The sequence below is a fragment of the Schistocerca nitens genome, chromosome 5, assembly GCF_023898315.1.
Source record: "Schistocerca nitens isolate TAMUIC-IGC-003100 chromosome 5, iqSchNite1.1, whole genome shotgun sequence".
Lineage (NCBI taxonomy): Eukaryota > Metazoa > Arthropoda > Insecta > Orthoptera > Acrididae > Schistocerca > Schistocerca nitens.
Genome location: NC_064618.1, coordinates 157392589 through 157409964, shown reverse-complemented (window position 1 = coordinate 157409964; position 17376 = coordinate 157392589).

Here is a 17376-nt window from a genome sequence, read left to right as displayed (position 1 = left end):
TGGTGATTCATCTGCCCTTCCAGCTGTCGTTTTATGCAACAAGCAGTGTTATAGCTGCACTTCATAAACACGTCCCAAAATTTTCATATTCTCTCTCTCACTATGAACAATCATTTAGTCCTACAGAAAAAAAAAATTTTCAAGACCATTTTGTAGGAAACTGAATGTATTTAAATTTTTTTACTTCTGTACGTTCCCACTGCAGGCCGTAATTTTCGAGTTTCAAGAAAACGTGCAAAAGTGATCTTCAAATGCACCTCCACTAGCATACTTATCCCTCACCAGTTAGGATTCCGACCAGGTTGTTCCTTGCACTCTCTCCTATCGCCATACAAAAATTTCAACTACACGAACTATTCCCGACCGTGCTCAGAAGGCTAGTGAGTACAACAGTGTCATTCCTTATTTCATGTTGTTAAAATTCACAAAACTGATAGGTAAAATTGACAGAAACGTCAATTTTGCTATTCTTAAGTGCTCCGGAAAGTCGGTGGCGTGATAAGAGCAATCGATCCGGACAAAAACAGGTCAAACGTGGGAAATAATTCGTGCTGTCGCAAATATTTGTAGAGTGGTAAAAATCTTGACCGGTGGGAGCTGAGAGTGATAGTGGGGTGCATTTGAAAGCCTTTTTTGAACCTTTATCCCGAAGAACTGGAAAACTAGGGCTTCTAGCCAAAACATATCCCTCTACAAAATTTAAACACATTAAAGCTCCTACAAATGGATCCTTCTAATCTGTTATGTGGTTTGCATGTAGTGAGAAAGATAATATGTAAATCTCGCGTTTGGTTTATGAAGTCCAGCTATAACATTGCGGGTTGCATAACACGACAGCGGTAGGGCAGCTTAATCGTCCAATACATGAGCGTAACAACTTGTAGTGGGTTAGTTCTTACCTTGTTTAAATAATTAAGATCAACACGCATCTTTACTGACGAATGACGATAATACGCGAATGAATCTCAAACTAAGGGGCCACACCAGTAAGATCAAGGATAGTAAGTAAAGCCAGGTGAAATTCCGGTGTGCATTAAAATATGTTTCTCCTTCTGCTTACGAGTTTTTACAAATGTGTAAAATAAGTGATTTCTCTAGTAAACTATAGCCACACTGTGTGGCCATATCTTGTCTCGAATTTGATAGTGTTTTGTTGTATTACAAAACCGGTAACCGGGCAATGCAACGAGTATATTGCCGATCATCAGGCTTGCACATAGCGAACGAAAATGGAACCCTGCTACAAGCTTCGTGTAACTCAAGAGCACGCCATCTCCTTACACATCATTGCAGCCGCCAGTTCACAGTCTGCATGTGTTCGTCGATATGTAACTCTCTCATATTGCCAGCGTTTCTCCCAACCTCTGAGCGTATGTCTAAATAAAAAAGATTTTCATTTTAGAAGCATATGTTTAAGTTCATGCTTTTAGTAGGCTCTCAGTGTTGACAATCGTTTGGATTCACTCTTTTGCCTTGTTTTCTTGACCTTTATATGTCTTAAATACACCGTGAATCTTTTTGAAACATCACATAACAATTACTACGTGAAATGTGGGGTCTTTCTCTAGTTATATCGTAGCATGGCCCGTACCGTTCTCCTACACCTTTACGAAGTAACCATTGATTTATCGGCAAGTCAGTCAATGAATCGCTTGATCTATGCCTGTTCATAGGATCAGGTATCATGCTTCAGAGGCTAAACGGAGAGGGATTTATTTTGTTACTATTCGTTGGAGGCTGATTAGATGCACCGCCACAGGCCATTTTTGTCGCTTTGTTGGTCACATGCTCGAGCGTAACCTTCATCTGATTTATCGAAGGTTTCTACGCCTATCGTTCGTTACCATACTGATGCGACGTCTCACGATAAAACTGTCCACATAGAAGCAGTCTGGTGCTAAGCAATGGCCATGAAAACAGTAAATTAACTTTTCTGGGAATGGTGGCAATGGGTGAAAATTTAGTCCATTTTAGTAGAGTAGTTGTAACTTCTAGACGCAAAGAGCCGGTATTACGTCAGGTGTGACCAGCGTTCTGCACCGCAAATAGTAAAATGTGCAGAGTAAACTCGTCACTGGCCACATAAATGGCTCAGACTTTGCTAGTGAATGGACACATTTTCGTCAGCACAGCTCGAAGTCTATAGAAGGACACGCTCAGACTCTTTATACAAATAATCAGTCAAATTAATGATGTCTTACCTCGGAGAGAAGCTACGTCCTGGAGATGACTCTGAATAACAGATAGAAATAAGTGGTGGGACGTAAGGTGCCAGGATCTACAAAACTTAAACACATAGTAGCGAAGTTCATGTCGCACGGATTAAGATATGAATGCTTCAGAGCGGAGAAAAACTCGCGAAGCCAGGTCTGAAAATACGCGAGAATCCAGCATAGAAAAACTGATTTACATAGCTTATCTGAGGGGACGCAGGCCGCAGGTTTGACACGAAAGCCGTCTAAAGTACCAGAAAAACAGGAGCAACGGTTTCCTTTTCTGCATGAAAATGAGTTTGTTCCCGGCCATTACTTAGACTGAACTACACATTACTGACGAATTTAAGGTGTCAGTCGTTCATTTGGTAAGGGATTATAAAAAAATTTATTTCTTTCGAGATTTAAAAGAGTTTCGCGGAGTCACTGATATTGACTATGGTGATAGTACGAAAACTCAAGCAGGCTAAAACTGGCGATAAATGTTTGTATGCAACAATTTGTGAAGTACGCTGTATTGACCAAATACTCCTGTCAACGAACAATTATCGTGGCTACGTGGCGATAATCGTGTACTCTATGTTTGCTCTATTGTCTCCTCAATCACGTCCCTCCTTATTTATCTTCCACTCTTACAGTGCCATCTCAACAGCACAGCAGAAATACTACAGCACAGCAGAAATACTAGTTCTCAACATAGTTAGCTCCTTTATGTACCATCACACAACAGAGCCATGGTCTTGAAAAAATTTCTGGAACAATCTTTAGCAAAAACCCAGAGAAATTCCTTCCAAACCTCGAAAGAAAGTTAACAGCCCACGTACGACAATAGCTATATTACCGATGTACTACAACACAACACACTGTCGCCTTCCACACACGTATACACAAACTTTCCCTTTACCAAATTGGCAGAGTTCGTTATTAAATTCAGATTTTTCCGAACAGCCAGTGTCACTGGCAATCCTATCCTCTTTGTTCTTCCTTTCAATTTATATAATACTAAGCATGTGCTCAAATGTGCTAAGGTAATATTCCCTTTACTATTGTTAGCATCTTTATTATCATTAGTGTCATTTTTCGCCGCGCGGAGTGGCCGCGCGGTTGGAGTCCTCCCTCGGGCATGGATGTGAGTGTTGTCCTTAGGGTTAAGTTAGTTTAAATAATGTGTAAGTCAAGGGACTGCTGATCTCAGCAGTTTTGTCCCTTAGGAATTCACACACATTTGTTTTTCTCATTTTTCATTATTATTAATGCCAGTCATTATTATTATTATTATTATTATTATTATTATTATTATTATTATTGTTATCGTTATTGTCATTGTTACTGTTATTCCTGTGAATACTTTTGTAATATCACTGGTACATGTTGTTCCAAGTTAGGGGTAACAGAGGGCATTAAGGCCCTAATCTGGTTAGGCTAAACAGGCAGTAAATAATAATACGGTGCAACTGACAAAAAAGACTTGCAAGGTTACTATTTGAATTCTGTTTGTAATAACAGTAATCCTAAATTCAACAGTTTTCGGTTTGTAGCACCCACCTGTACAGTGAGGCCCACCTATGACAACTATATCATACTACAACAAAATTGACTCTTGCCTCCCACACACAAGTATACAACTTTTCCCTCTACCATGTTGGCAGAGTTATTTATTTAAATTCTTTTCTTTCCTAACTATTAGAGTCACTGTCAATCTTATCCTCTTTCTTAATTATTTCAAGTAACATAATACTGAACGTGTGCTCAACTGAGCTAAGGTAGTACGCCCTTTAGGTAATATGCCATTTACTAATACTACTATTATTATTATTATTGTTATTAGTGTCTCTATTTTTTCATAATTATATAATTCAGTTATTATGATTATTATTATTATTGTTATCATTGTTATTCTTGCGGATTCCATGCTATGTAATTATGACTGTGTCGTAACAACAAAGTATATTAAGGTATATATGGAAATAAATCCGAAAGATGTAGACTGATAAACGTCAATATTATTGTTGAACACGTGATTTTACGAGCACACGTGGATACCCAAACATACAAGATTCAGATTGATGACAAGCAATCAGAACTGCATATTCTCATCGCACAGTTCTGAACAAAGCAAAACCTATTTTATACGTCAAGAGTGTGTCACAAATTTGATTCTACAGGACGACAAAGTAAAAAGTCAATGTACGGAGCTATAATCAGCTTTCATTAACCTAAGCATGAGTTACAATGAGCTTTCACGAATGTAAGTGGCCCTATTGCTGCTAGCATAGTATCTGCCAGCAGGCGATACCAAACTGATTCTCCATAGATGTAACTAAGCTTCACCAGCGCAGGCATATTGAAATGGTCTCACTCACTTCTATATTCGCTGTAGAATCTCCAAAACAGCTTAGACAAACGCAGCACAAACCAGCTCCAAACACAGCACCAAAAACTAACACCCAACTGAACCCAGACCGTATAGTTGATACGCTTTAAACAACAACGACCTCGTTGTCTGCAACCCGCGGACGGTTCCCATTGGTAGCAAACTGATTCTCCAAAGTCGTAAAATTACTTCAGTAACCATGCTTATGTTTATTAATCGAAGCTGATTGTAGCAGATTCGCATAAAGTGTCACGAATTGGTATCAACAACATACCGTATCGGGAAGAAATACAAGAGCCGAATGGGCAGGCAACTTTCGACGTATACAATCTTCTTACTCCTCGGTGCATAGCTATCCACTATCAATCAAACTGGAGTTCAATGTTTCCATCACCCATCTTCAAACGATTCTTCATTTAAATAACATACTCCACTCGTCCCTTACTACTGAAGACATCATCCGATTCTTCACTTTTGCCGGTTAAAATATCAACCAGTTCCTAGTGCCATAAACCAAAAAAATCTCATTTGCTGTCAGATCTGCATTTCACGTCATCTAAATTGGCTACCCAAGCAACATAGTCCATTGCGTTCTCAAAAGCCTCGCCACTTCTGTTCAAATCCCCTCTGAAAAATGGCCTGGACCTAATCTTGTACCATGTTACGGAAAGAGTGCAACATTTTTTCCACAATATCCCTTTTCTACCGACACATAACTCTTAGCTCGCGGATGTGCTGTCCCAATTACCAAGTTCACGTATTCTTGCTCAAAGAAACATTTCTTCAACCCTGTCAAATCATCTGAATTTTTACACCATATAGATAGACCAAGCCTCACTGTTAGAGTTAGAGTTGATATCAGCCACTGAAAAAACGTGTTTCGTTAGTCATATCTCCTGAGTAGGATTCTCGCAGAACTGTTCTCCTTTGTCGATTTTTTAAATATGGACTGCAACACTATGTATTCGACGTAACCGTTTCATCCATAACTGGTTTCTCTCCTATTTACGAGGTTGTGCTGAAAAGTATGGCTTCCGAATTTTAATGTGAAAACTGTGAAAGCTTTTTAAGTGAAACAAACGTTTTTAACATTCTGCATCTTTCTCTTTCATGTCCACGTACTTGCAGCCTTCTGCTGCTAGAGGGCTGCGAACTGTGGTGTGTAACATGGCTGTGTATGAGTAACAGCGTGCTGTAATCGAGTTTCCGAACTCGAAGAGTACGACAGGTAAACTTTAATCTATTTCAAACACATTACTTTGTTCGTGTTAACATTTCTTTAATTTATTGATTTGTTAAGACTGTTTACTTTTTTTATCGCTATACTCTCTGACTCCTTTTGATTTAAATAGAGTCACAATATTTCATTCCAGTCCAATGAGCTGCATTGTTGACTTGTGGACTGCGAATTATAGGCAAGAGTTTCCTCGGTTCCTTTCGGGATGGTTCAAAATGACTTTGAGCACTATGGGACTTAACATCTGAAGTCATCAGTCGCCTAGAACTTAGAACTACTTAAACCTAACTAACCTAAGGACATCACACTCATCCATGCTCGAGGCAGGATTCGAACCTGCGACTGTAGCAGCCGTGCGGTTCCGGACTGAAGCGCCTGGAACCGCTGTGCTACCGCGGCGGCCACTTTTGGGTTGTCAGGACGAAAAATTTTAAAAACGCACCAAAGCATACTAAATGGCCCTAAAACAGACAATATGCCATGAACGAAGAACTAAAATTTTAACCCACCGCCCCACAACCAACTACGAAGAAACTCGGTTCAATGGCTGAGGGTCACCCAAGGCTTTACTGGTAAAGATCCTACTCCGTATTATCCATTCCAGCACAGTAACTACACTTTGCTTGAAAAATTTCACTGATATTCACAACTTTTAAATTCTTCCTTTCAGGTAAATTTTCAATGCTTCAAGACGTTACTGGGGTTAACAGACATCTTTACCTCATTCCCTGCTTATGGTTTTTAGTACCTAGACCACATAACATCAACAGAAGCTAACATATCTATCAGAGCACAAGCCAGAAACTAATACCTCGCCAATAAAATAGTAGAAACACACTTGTATCGTAGAAATTCTTGACATTCTCGACGATAGTGATTATATCCTACTCCGTCATAAACGCAAAACAACCTATCGATTCCACTTCCAACTTCCGACCCAAACGCTTCATCTCTCTGTTCATCGACGTCTGTGGCTATCGGAAGGTGATTGATGACTGTGCTTATTCTGGCTGTTTCCTCAAATGCTCTCGATCCTGAGAACTTCGAAGAGTATGAAAGGCTTTGGCTGAGATGAGAACTCCCACAGTAGGGGCCGAAAATTCCCATCCTGTTAAGAGCGCAATGGTTAATGAGATTGTTGGTCTGGTCCTAAATAATGCTCAGTGCGTGGAAGTTAGAGCTCTTCCCTGCACGATGTCTTGAATTTTATTTCCCTCATAGATTCCATAAATTCCAGAGAATAAACGTTTTGCTCTTGTGATTATATTTTCACTCATGCAAATAGAAGTTTTCTGCAGATTAAACTTCAGTCCTTTAAGTACAATGAAATACTTTCACTAAAATATCTTCTAACCGCCAATGAGAGATAAGAAAACTGCTGTAATACCCCTTAAATACATTCCCAACACTTCAGAGGAAAGAAGTTAGGTCAAATACCTCCCCTGTCTATCCCTTAATGATTCAGATTTAACAACATTAGTATTAACTGCATTAAGAATCGCAACCTGGCGCAACAAAACAGCCTCGCCTGAATCAGCCACTTCTATAAAATCAAGATTGTCTCTATATAATTTAATTCCATGATTTCACGGCCTCAGTAACTTCCCTACTATCCGCCGCTGCTGGAACATTCTCGTCTCACTGTCGCTGTATACTCGGTCTAGCTGGATACCTGTACACAATAAAAAGCAACTATCCGAACAGTAGGGAAACAACGGGAGCTTAAAGCAAATACTGTTCCACATTTATGTATGCACAGGAGGATCACTGCACCGTGACATTTCTGCGGACGTCAGTCTCCATCTATTAATTAATGCACCGAACTTGTGGGCTAACTTCCGACAGTGATTTGGACGGCAAAACGCTGCGTTTGGCTCATTAGCCAACTTGCTTCTCCGCATCGGTGCTCTCCCGCGCAGCTGCGGAGCTCAGCACTAATTCCCACATGCTCTCTCAGATCACAGCGGGATAAAGCTCCGGCAGTCGCATAACTGCAGTGGTGCTCGCCGGCGACTGAGGAAGCCGACGTTGTCACGGGGCACAGGAGGTGTGACAGTTCGTAGACTGCCTGCCTGCAGGCCCGTACACAGACAAGGAGTCCACGCTTACACGTCATCGCTGGAAAAGGCAGGGCTTGGCCGGAAATAGAAGTGAAAGAAGTGGAAGCTCCAGTCAGCCAAGTGTTTAGAAAATACAGCCTTTTTAGCGCATGTCTGTAGAGAGATGACCTATTTATGTTACGGTAGTTTCCAATGACGGGTTGGTACGGAGGAAAGAGTACGGAACACTAATCCGAGGCACGTGAGAGCGAGTCAGCATTCGAAATTTTTTTTTATTTTTTTTAATTTCATTATTTACACTGCAAAAAGATGGAAGTAATGGTCAATATACTTCAATGATTAATATTTTCGTAAAAGGCATGAAAAGGAATTTTTCGACTTGTAACCGAACATCCTCCTCTAGCATTACTTTTCCACAACAGTAGTTGTCGATAACAGTACTATTTTTCGATCTTTGGACAGGTCAATATTATCCAACCTGCTCTTCTGGAAACTTTCATATACTTTTATACACGGTATGCTATATTCCAAGGTAAATTTGATGAAAAGGGATTACTTTATTTTCGATGTCACAATCAGTAAATAATGGCTCTGAATGTAGTGCTAAAATTATTTTCTTAGAAACATTTAAATTTACGGATTATTTGGCACACTTAAAATTTTTATTATTAACTATGCAATGTAGTAGTGTTTACTATGTTTCTTTCTGGGTCCATTTATGAAAGAATAATGTAAATTAATAGAAATTCATTTGTCATTAAAAACTGTGACCCCTTTGGAATATGGTTATTACCGCAGAGTGAGGTAGTAGTAAGAATGCCTCTCATGTGGTCGGACGTAGTTTCGTATTTTGTGTGAACAATGTAATCTCAGCTTAGTTAATCTGAAAATTCAAAAGACTATATGATATACTAGAACGTGGCAAAATATAATAACGTAACAAGGAAAATTTTGCTACAACAGTCTACAAATTTGAAATTTCCTGGCAGATTAAAACTGTGTGCCGGACCGAGACTCGAACTCAGGACCTTTGCCTCTCGCCGGTAAATGCTCGACCATCTGAACTACCCAAACACGACTCAAGACCCATCCTCACACCATCAATTCTTCCAGTACCTCGTCTCTTACCTCTTAAAATTAATTTTGATCAATTCAACCACGAGGACCTAAAATGTGAGAATTTCAGCTTTAAGAAGCAGACCCCTAGACGAGATTAACCTGAGCCAACTCTACTCGAAATGCTTAGTAAATTAGAAAGTTTATTGTAATCTTCGCTTCTCTCAAATGTTTCATAAAATACTTTGCTTTTTGTGGACAATAACTGGAATTAGTAAAGAGGGGGGAGACAGACAGATGTAAAAATGCAATACCTGCAGGAGAACACATTATTTAGTTAATTGACTCGTGGGAGGACAAACAAATCTACAATTATATGAGGACATTTTTCAAGATGAAGGGTTGCCATTGTGCATTATTAAAGTAATTTCCCCCACCCCGTCCCAGCCACCTACGTAACACACTCCGCTACTGCAAAAACCCTATATCCATTTTTATCGTCAGGTAAAGAAATTGGTCAAAATGCTTTAAAACCACTCTGCTTACTCCGGGGTAGAAAAAGAAATCAAGTTGCGAGCAAAATGTACAAAAATGCAGTCCACTGTACATTATCTGCTATCGTCGTCGTTATTGGGTAAATGACACGTAACGTGCTGTTCTCTGCAACAGAGTACCGTAAGAGAGAACTATTTATGAATGAAAATCAAGCTTGTACTTCTGCAGAAACATTAAAATAACCATGTGATTATAACAATGCGGTGTCTAAAGCGCGTATAGTAATTCGATAAAATTACTGATTCCTCTGTTTTCGTGATCAATGCTACCGCAGCACTTCTAAATAACCAACAGTAAAATAATAAAAGTACCTAATTTTATGTATGAAGTTCGCATGTACACCTTAAATTCCTCCCTGCAAATTTATTTACAAACCCAAATTGCCCCTTGCCTTTCCTTTTCATGGCTTTAACGAAAATGTTAATGAATACAATATATTTAGTGTCATTTCGGTTTACTTACGATATGATTAAGGTAAAAGTATATAATTGAAACACGTTTCCGTATAGGGAAACGACACCAAGACCTTTGTTTTGACATTCTGCACTCTTCCTGTTGTTTCAGCCGTTGCTGGCAAGTCAGGTTAACATAAATAGCTCACGACCGACCTGACCAACACCAAAAATGCATTATTTTGCTAACCACTTGCCCGTCTAGAACCCCCATTTCCGCCAATCTCATTTGTGATCAGTCCCTGCATATATCAAAAAAAGGATGCAATTGTGATGACGCAAGGCGGGTACCGTTTATGAGTCTTCCAGACTCTGTCAGTAAACAATTAAATGACTTGTGAGTTACTATTTTTTTATTTCTAGGGATTAGCTCGGGAATGTCTGGATCGATTAGAATAAAACCTAGAAGTTATATACCTCAAAACCATAGGATAATTATCGGGACGTTTAAGACGTCTAAGTCTCTTATTTGTGTAGGGGTAAGTGCATTAATTGCTTAGCTACAAGCACAACTCTAAAAAGTCTGAAGTAATTTGACTCTTAACAGATGACGTGTGTGATTTATTACAATATTCGGAAAATGAAGCTGTAAGTTTACGATGTCATTATCATATTTAAAAGTGAAACTAGAACATGAAGGGTCGCATTCTAGTTTCACTTTTTAATATGATAATGGTGAAAAAAATTATTGTTTTAACTGCATAGTTTTCGGGATTTTTAAGTTGATTAGGGGCAGAATGGATGAATTTCCTGCCCAGGAGGGCATATAGCAGTAGCAAGGGAGGTCACTTAAATGTGTAAATCTGGAGCAAGACCTGTTGGATCAGACATGATGTGGTGTCACCGCCAGACACCACACTTGCTAGGTGGTAGCCTTTAAATCGGCTGCGGTCCGCTAGTATACGTCGGACCCGCGTGTCGCCACTATCAGTGATTGCAGACCGAGCGCCGCCACACGGCAGGTCTAGAGGGACTTCCTAGCACTCGCCCCAGTTGTACACCCGACTTTGCTAGCAATGGTTCACTGACAAATTACGCTCTCATTTGTCGAGACGATAGTTAGCATAGCCTTCAGCTACGTCATTTGCTACGACCTAGCAAGGCTCCATTATCATTTGTTATTTATCTTGGGATGCATGTACAGTCAGACCGATGTTCACCAATTATGGATTAAAGTTAAGTATTTCACCATCTGCGTCCGTTTTTCTAAGTTCTAATTTCCTTGTCATTTTCCAGACCTCACGCCAGCCTTCGTGAGCTTAAACGCGTGCCTTTCGGCTTCCTCCAAACCCCGTGAATTGGCTCCTGCCAATTCACAACACATTATTTTATGTGAGGAAATGAACATTAGCACAACGAAATTCTAGCCTTCCTATGGAGAAATAAATTTAATTTACTCATATCAACTGGTTAAAGGAAGGTCCTTTCAACAAAGGAAGGTCACCAGACAAAAAATAAAGAGTCAGATACTAACGTAAACAGCATAATGGTTGCCTTAAGAAGCTGTAGGTTATTGTTAAACTGATACTAAATGGTCATGGGATCTACACAGCTCACTTATGTGATGGCCACGCATTGTGTATATGGCTGTGGTTAGTATCGAACAATAGCAACGAAATGCGTCGACGGGACTAGATTAAAGAAGAAGGTATCATGTCTTGAGGTGCCCATGAGCATACGCTGAATGAAGTTGCAAAAGTATTGGTGTGCCCAGAATGAAATAACATTGACATCAATATAACACTGCGTAAAGTCAGTGGTCTTAAAAAGATACAAACCAACAGGGGCCAAGGTGAGTGTCACGCCTTGTCAATGACTGTCGGTTTCAAACCTGACAGGAATCAAAATGTTTTGAAAACGGTAGACATTATAACTTAAATATATGTGAATTTATTAACCAAATAGGCATCCTTACTCAAAACGTGTTGTTTCAGATGCGAATGTTCAACTACAGCTGATCGACTAACTGTAACAAATGAAATGGTAGCCAACCACGGATGTTTTTTGAAAAATACAAACAAAATGAAAGAAATAGCTAGTGGTGTTTCGTTTGTTTTGTGTAGATAGGTACTAGAAGTTCAGTTTAGATGTGGAAGAGTATTATGAAAATAAGGAAACTTGCAATATTTCAGAGCTAATAGAGCAGTAATAATAGTGAATCCGCCGGCCGGGGTGGCAGAGCGATTCTAGGCGCTACAGTCCGGAAACGCGAGACCGCTACGGTCGCAGGTTCGAATCCTGCCTCGGGCTTGGATGTGTGTAATTTCCTTAGGTTAATTAAGTTTAAGTTGTTGTAAGTTCTAGGGCACTGAAGACGTCAGAAGTTAAGTCCCATAGTGCTCAGACCCATTTGAACCATTTTATAATAGGCAATCCAGCGTAGTCAGCGAGTGGGGGCAGCCGTAATGTAATTTGTTAAATGAAAAGTATAAAAACTCTTAAATGCACAGACTGCTAATTTCAGTATACGGTTAAAGCACGATGGCTAAAGGGGCAGTCAGAAAGCCTTATGGAAAAATTTGTTCCCTGTAGTAGCCCATGAGGAAGGCAAATCTGATGAGAAGGAAGATGCCTTGTCTGTGACCACGTTGATTACACAGAAAAACTTACTAATTATTCTGCAAATGCACAGAAACTATTTGCATTAAACGTAATGATATTATTTCTGAGGTATGTTACTTTTAATGAAGAGATCTTCTGTTGTACATCACTAACCCCGAGAGTCAGTTACTAAATTCAGGAAACTATTATGTATCCAGAATGAGATTTTCACTCTGCAGTGGAGTGTGCGCTGATATGAAAGTTCCTGGCAGACTAAAACTATGTGGTGGACCGAGACTCGAACTCGGGACATTTGCCTTTCGCGGGCAAGTGCTCTACCAACTGAGCTACCCAAGCACGACTCCCACCCCGTTCTCACAGCTTTACTTCTGCCAGTACTTCGGCTCCTACCTCCCAAACTTAACAGAAGCTCTCCTGCGAACCTTGCAGAACTAGCACTCCTGAAAGAAAGGATATTGCAGAGACATGGCTTAGACACAGCCTGGGGGATGTTTCCAGAATGAGATTTTCACTCTGCAGCGGAGTGTGCGCTGATATGAAACTTCCAGGCAGATTAAAACTGTGTGCCGGACCGAGACTCGAACTCGAGACCTTTCCCTTGCGCGGGCAAGTGTTCTACCAACTGAGCTACCCAAGCACTACTCACGCCCCGTCCTCACAGCTTTACTCCTGCCCGTACCTTGTCTCGCACCTTCCAAACTTAACACAAGCTCTCCTGCGAACCTTGCAGAACTTGCACTTGCCCGAAAACGGCAATGGTCACGAGTAAGAGTCTCGGTCCGGCACACAGTTTTAATCTGCCAGGAAGTTTCAACTATTATGTAATTTATTATAGTGTAATTCATATTACACTCAAATTAAAGTCGGAATATCGTAATAAATACATTATTATTAATTCTGCAGGGTGAGTCACATAAAAGTGGCCGGAGAAGACAGTCCTACGGTATAAATAAACACAGCAGAGGAAAGGAAATACATTATTAACCTGACTATAGAAAATGTTTAAAGTGATCACCATTCACCTGTTGGCAGTTTTGGGCCCTCGTCAGGAAGTTGCCGAAGTCTGGCCAAAGATGGACTGGTAGAATTGATGCAGTCTCATGCAAGATATTATGCTACAGTTCTTGAAGACTTTTTATCCTCCTCTGTTAGAGCTGCCACAAGTGGTTTCAAAATGTTTGAAATGTAACGCGCCGAAAGCAGCTTCTGATGAAAGAAGATGTGACCAATAAAGCGGGGTTCAGAAACTGCACACCAAACCCTAACAATCTGATCATGCAGTGGTGTTTTGAGGAAGTTGTGGGGACTCCCTGCTGCCCAGAACCTGTGATTCTATGAGGTGACAGAACCTCTCGGGTGAAACCAGGCTTCGTCAGACACAAAGAACATGTCCATATCCAATCCATTCATTGTTATCTCTGTGAACAGCCATTCACAAAACTGGAGGCACTGAGAGCACCTGCTGCATGAACAAGAGACACTCGGTATGGATGCAAGTGCAGGAACTGGTAGAGCAATGCCGGTCTCTTGCGACAGGCGTCGGGTTGATTTGGTAGGGCTCTGAAGCATTTTCTGGTGAACTGCCGCCACACTGTCTGGTGTGCCGGCACGTTTCGGAATGTTTCTAGACCTGTTCAAAACAGAGCCTCTCTGACAACATTTTCGGACTAAGCGTTGCATGGTACTATTTTATGGTACTTTGGCACCATTAAACTTCCCAGCAAACAATCGACCACATCGATGAATTCTTCTCGTGTTATCAGCCGTGTGGTGGCGTCGTCATGTCGCAACGTTTCAATGAGTTTCGTACCCATCATCTTCGCCAGATGGGTACAAAACTCATCGACGCCACCACTCGGCTGATAACCCAAGAAGAATTCATCAGTGCAGTACGCCAAGAAAGACTGCAAACGCATAAATCGACCACATTGTTTTCACGACTTTGTTGTCACGCAGCTTTCACAGTGGATATCCGTTGCTCCACTCTGAATACCAAGTCCACTTTCCAGTGCTCTGTTCCGACTGAAACAGCCCGCACTATACTCTTAACCGGTGTGGATAACGTGGCGGGCGTACAAGTCGTTTGCGCGTCGTGCTTGGTAATATGCGTACATTGTAGTCCAATTGAATCCACTGATCCAGGCCACATTTATTTGCCCACCTTGTTTATCACCAACTCCTCCAAATTTTTATAGTATCTCTATTAATAACGACATTTCGTACTGGTTTCAAGGTAAGGGTCTTACAGACCCCTCTCATGCATTTTTACATATACAGTCACTAATTCACTCATGCGTCCAAGGTGTTAAAAGTGTTGAGGTTTAGTGTCTATAATGTCAGGCATTGTCTGTATCATGGTTGAAATAAATTCCCCCATGCATATGAGCAAGGAAGAGCTTTCTCGTGTGATGACACGTGTAGTAATTACAGTTAGTGTCGGTTTATGCTTTTTTCGTTCATGAATCAACTATCTGCCACCACCTGGTGACTGTAATGGATATTTCGCTCACTACTCGCACTACCAACTGTTACAGAAATGATACAGCGGTTAATATTCACAGTTGATGTTAAAAACTGCTTATTAGGAAAATGCTAAACGAATAAGCGAATGGAGACGCCGGCACCAGTGGGAAGCTGGAGCAGAGTGCTGGAGAACGTGCCGTGGCAGCCGTCCCCTCCACTGCAGGCGGTGGGCCGTGGCCCCCGCTGGCGGCGAGCATTTGTCTCTCGCTCCGTCGCGCCGGCTCGCGTGAAGTATGAAAATAAATGTAGCCGCGTAATTCTGAGTTACAGTTTTAACAGCCTGCGGCCCACAAACGTAATTTCGGAGCTCGCGAACTGCGAGGAAGATGAATTCGCCACTGCGCTTCTGCTGGACGCCATCTATTTCTGAACTTTCTGGTGGCCTGGGCCTCCCACAGATGCCAGTATCGTACTTTAATGTAGGCGTGCCCTACTGACCAGACGACCGTGACGCTTTAGTTAATTGCCAGGGCATGTTCAAGCGCTCTTTCTTTACTAAGGACGAAAATCGAGAGTAGCCGAACCGATTTGTTCATAAAGTACGAATTTTTTCGAAGAGTGTCACAGTTAATTTTACATTGCATACATCAATTTCTCGCTTACAATTTAAAATGATATGAAATGTGTCCGTTACGTGGCACATAGGGAAACGATCCGTTACTGACTCAGAGGTGGTACTGATCATAATGAAACTTCGTTTTTGTTGCTACATCAGATTAAATTCAAGATCTCAGTGTTACATACGCAGAACTAAGTTTTTGTGTAAGTATGGGAAAAAGATGATATGGGAGATATGATACTGCGTGAAGAGTTTGGCACAGCACTGAAAGACGTAAGTCGAAACAAGGCCCTGGGAGTAGACAACAGTCCATTAGAACTACTGACAGCCTTGGGAGAGCCAGTCCTGACAAAACTCTACCATCTGGTGAGCAAGATGTATGAGACAGGCCAAATACCCTCAGACTTAAAGAAGAATATAGTAATTCCAATCCCAAAGAAATCAGGAGTTGACAGATGTGAAAAGTACCGAACTATCAGTTTAATAAGCCACTGCTGTAAAATACTAAAACGAATTCTTTACAGACGAATGGAAAAAATGGTAGAAGGCGACCTCGGGGAAGATCAGTTTGGATTCCATAGAAATGATGAAACACCTGACTCAAGACCCTACCACTTATCTTATAAATTACATTAAGGAAACGCAAACATACGTTTCTAGCATTTGTAGACTTAGAGGAAATTTTTGACAATGTTGACTGGAATACTCTCTTTCAAATTCTGAAGGTGGCAGGGGTAAAATACAGGAAGCGAAAGGCTATTTACAATTTGTGCAGAAACCACAGGGCAGTTATAAGAGTCGATGGACATGAAAGGGAAGCAGTCGTTGGGAAGGGTGTGAGACAGAGCTGTAGCCTCTCCCCGATGTTATTCAATCTGTCTATTGAGCAAGCAGTAAAGGTAACAAAAGAAAAATTTGGAGTAGGAATTAAAATTCATGGAGAAGAAATAAAAACCTTGAGGTTCGCCGATGACATTGTAATTCTGTCAGAGACAGCAAAGGACCTTGAAGAGCAGCTGAACGGAATGGACAGTGTCTTGAAAGGACGATATAAGGTGAACATCAACAAAAGCAAAACAAGAATGCTGGAATGTAGTCGAATTATATCGGGTGATGCTGCGGGAATTAGATTAGGGGATGAGACGCTTAAAGTAGTAAAGGAGTTTTGCTATTTGGGGAGCAAAATAACTGATCATGGTCGAAGTAGAGAGGATATAAAATGTAGACTGGCAATGGCAAGGAAAGCGTTTCTGGAGTAGAGAAATTTGTTAACATCGAGTATTGATTTAAGTGTCACGAAGTCGTTTCTGAAAGTATTTGTATGGAGTGTAGCCATGTATGGAAGTGAAACATGGACGATAAATAGTTTAGACAAGAAGATAATAGAAGCTTTCGAAATGTGGTGCTACAGAAGAATGCTGAACATTAGATGCGTAGATCATATAACTAATGAGAAGGTATTGAACAGAATTAGAGAGAAGAGATATTTGTGCACAACTTGACTAGAAGAAGGGATCGGTTGGTAGGGCATATTCTGAGGCATCAAGGGATCACCAATTTAATATTGGAGGGCAGCGTGGAGGGTAAAACTAGCAGAGGGAGACCATGAGATGAATACACTAAACACATTCAGAAGGATGTAGGTTGCAGTAGGTACTGGGAGATGAAGAACCTTGCACAGGATAGAGTAGCGTGGAGAGCTGCTTCAAACCAGTCTCTGGACTGAAGACCACAACAACAACAATGGGAAAAATAATGTCAGGAGTCCAAATAGCCAACCACCTA